General features: G+C 45.2%; 1 protein-coding gene across 5 annotated transcripts in view; it reads left to right on the plus strand.

The window, feature by feature from the left end:
• The window catches only part of LOC101854998 (Golgi resident protein GCP60), a 62,991-nt gene that overhangs the window by 13,431 nt on the left and 46,006 nt on the right, over positions 1–3,554 (plus strand). For 2 of the 5 annotated variants that reach the window (XM_035973200.1, XM_035973198.1), the window contains exon 1: positions 210–326. The exons of the other annotated variants lie outside the window; for them this stretch is intronic. The gene's annotated coding sequence lies outside the window, so the exon portion shown is untranslated. Of the gene's footprint in view, positions 1–209; positions 327–3,554 lie in introns of those variants that run through there. 5 annotated transcript variants of the gene reach the window in all.

A 3,554-nucleotide genomic window follows, 5' to 3' on the forward strand; every position in this document is an offset into this window, starting at 1 on the left:
TGTGTGTGTGTGTGTGTGTGTGTGTGTGTGTGTGTGTGTGTGTGTGTGTGTCTTCGCCTGGAAAAGCGTCCCGTTTTTGTTTTGTTTTAGTACTTGTCGTTTTTCCTCTCACTCACGCGCCGCGGGCGTTGGGCGTGAAGCGCTCGCCCATGTTCCCACCGCGTGCGCGCGTGCGTGGTAGTTGTTGTGGTGCAAAGGGGGGGGGGAGGGAGACCACTCGTCTTCCTCTTATATCACATCGCCAGTGACAAGGCCCACTAATAGTTGTGTGGCCAGCGTCGCTTTGTGTCCGGAACAGTCAGGAACGACGACGACATTCTTGTGCGGTTTGTGGGTTTAGATTCGTTTTTCTTCTTCCATTTCTGTGGTGCTCGGTCAGAAAGGATTTCCCTGTCCTTTGTTCGCTGCTATTAATTTTTTTTCCTTGCCGTGTCATCTTGAACAGGTAAACGTTCGCTCTGTTGACGTTGCTGATTTCTTGACTTCTTTGTTTTTTGTTTTGTTTTTAATATAGATCGATATTAAATCTAGATCCTATAGGTGCGGAAGACCGGGGTGGGTAGCTTGCAGGCGCTCTAGTGCTTTGTTACTTTCGTAACACCTCCGTATGTGGTTTGCAGGTGCTCTAGTGTGGTTCGCTCCTTCTTCCACTTCCCATTTAAACATCTATCGGTGGGTGGTTGGCGGGTGCTCTGGTGTGGTTTGCTCCTTCTTTCCTATCAAACATCTATCGTTCTTATCTCCCCTTCTTCTTTTTTATGTTTGTTACTCTCTTGTAACACCTATCATCGTCTGGCGCTCATATGACCTTATGCCGTTGCAAGCGCCGTAAAACCTCTACTAAAACAAAACATCTATCGTCCTTATCACTCCTCCCTCTTTGTTCGTGCATGTTGCTCTCTTGTAACACATCCAATCTTCAGCTCTAATTTGACCGTATTGAGGAAAACTCTTACTAAAACAAGACGGCCAGGGTGGGTTGGGGTTGTCAGCACCATCGGTGTGTCCTAGTACTTCGTATACATACTTTACATTTGTTGTGGGCGGTTGGCGGGTGCTGTGGTGTGGTTTGCTCCTTCTTTCCTATCAAATGTCTCTCGGCCTGATCTCTCCTCTTTCTTTCCTGTGTTTGTTACTCTCTTGTAACACATCTATTCTTCGGCACTTACATGACCGTATTGTGCTGCAAGTGCCGTAGAACTCTTACTAAAACAAAACTTACATTTGTTGTAAGTTCTCCAGCCTTGTTTGGGGGGTGGTGGTAGAGCGCGTTGTTGTGTCAGTCTGATGCTCTCCCTGTTTTGTATTTGTCTATCTTTCTGATTTTTTTTTCCGAAATAGGTGGCGTAAGTAGCCTAGTGGTTAGGCTACTGAACTCGTAATCGTGAGATTACGGGTTTAGGGGTTCAAGCCTCAGGTCGGTTCGACTTTGTGTCATTAGAAAAGGCTCTCAACACGAATTTCCCACTCGGGGACGTTAAACTCAGAGGTCCCGCCTCTTAAATGAACTTATAGTGTTGGTAGGGGCGATAAACCTATTCCATTTCACCAGCAGAAATAACCGTTATTGTGTTATTGTGCTTGTCTTTACTCAACAGACCAAAGTGGATGGTTGGCGGGTGCTCTGGTGTGGTTTGCTTCTTCTTTCTTATCAAACTCCTATCGTCCTTATCTCTCCTTCTTCTTTTTTATGTTTATTACTCTCTTGTAACCCCTCTAATCTTCTGGCGCTCATATGACCGTATGCAGTTTCGAGCGCCGTAAAACCTCTACTAAAACTAAAAGACCTCAAATCTTCGGCATTTGTATGCCCTAATTGTGTTGCAAGTGCTGTAAAACGCTTACTAAAACAAAACAAAACCCCCAAAGCAAACAACAACAAAAAGAACAAATACCCATCGCATTTTCCTCTGTCGCAATTTTTCTGTTCAGCTTTTCAGAGCGGGCGATTTTGGTACATGTTCTGGTATGATGAGCTCTTTCAACACTGTTGGGTGTGTTTGTCGTCTGAATCTGTTCCTGGTGATCTGTAGCCATTTTCATGCTGACTTTCTGTGTTCTACAACTTTAGAATTACAACAACGATAACGACAACAACAACAACAACAGCTGCTGCTGCTGCTGCTGCTGCTGCTCTGCTGCTGCTGCTACCATTCCCACTGCCACTACTACTACTACTACTACTACTACTACTACTACTACTACTACTACTACTACCACTACCACTACCACTACCACTACCACTACCACTACCACAACCACTACTACTACTACTTCCTGAGCCACCCAAGAAAATTGTAGTTTCTAAAGTGTCGTAATACCCGAATCCCAACTCAAGCCCAGCCCTTTTTGTTAGTGAAAGATGACAACCATTGTGTCTACGAACGACTTCCCCACCGCCTTCTTGTTTGTGCGTCACGAGAGCGTTTGTGTGGTGGTTGGCGGGTGCTCTGGTGTGGTTTGCTTCTTCTTTTCTATCAAACATCTGTCGTCTTTATCTCCCTTCCTTCTTTTTTATGTGTGTTACTCTCTTGTAACACCTCTAATCTTCTGGCGCTCACATGACCTTATGCAGGTCCGAGCTCCGTAAAAACCTCTACTAAAAAAAAAAAGAAAAGAAAAAAAGGAGCGTTTGTTGTGACCATTGAGTGGTTGATATCATGCCTGCCTCTCTCTTTTCTTTCGTCTTGTCCCAGCCTCGCGGGCGCCACTGCTACGTCTCACGCCTCTGTCGTCCTTGTGTTGTTTCTGTCATCTTATTAATCTCATGTCGGAACTGACCATTACTGAGTCGATGCGTCTCTGTTGTTTGTTGTTGTTGTTGTTGTTAACCCACACAAACATCGCGGTGTGGTTTACTCTTCTTTCTTTTCCATCAATCATCCATCATCGTTAGCTCCCCACCGTTTCTTTGTATGTTATTGTCTAGTATCACATTTAAAATCTTTAGCTCTTATATGACCTATTTGTGTCGCAACTGCTGTCTCTCTTACGAAACCTGAAACAAACCACTAAAAGAACAAGCCCGCGGACAGACAGTTGCAGTTCTGTATGTGAAACGTTACTATTTTTCAGCTTCCCACGAAGCTCATCCAAACCTTTCTGTCAGCTTTCTTTTTGTATGCTCGTTAAGGCCGTTGTTCTTCTCTTCGAGGCTTCCCTTGTATTGTGAAAGTGCGAATGTGCACTGATCAGCACAATTATTGTCCCTTGGCTTGACGTCATTGTGGGGTTTTTTTCCGCCTCTGAACTTTTTGAACTTGGAGTGAAATGTTTACCTGGACTCGATTCCACTGAATCTTGGTTGTTTACCGTGCTTTCTTTTGACGTAATGTTGGTTGTTTTGCGGTGCTCTCTCTCCCCCTCCCCCCCTCCCCCTCCTCTCTCTCTCCCTCTCTCTCCTCTCTCTCTCTCTTTGTCTCCCTCTGTCTCTGTCTCTGTCTCTGTCTCTTTTTCTCTTTCTCTCTCTCTCTCTTTCCTCTGTCTTCTCTCTCGCGCGCACTCTCTCTCTTTCTTTCTCTCTCTCTCTCTCTCTCTCTTTCGCCTGCTACCCT

The sequence above is a fragment of the Aplysia californica genome, unplaced genomic scaffold (assembly GCF_000002075.1).
Source record: "Aplysia californica isolate F4 #8 unplaced genomic scaffold, AplCal3.0 scaffold00026, whole genome shotgun sequence".
NCBI lineage: Eukaryota > Metazoa > Mollusca > Gastropoda > Aplysiida > Aplysiidae > Aplysia > Aplysia californica.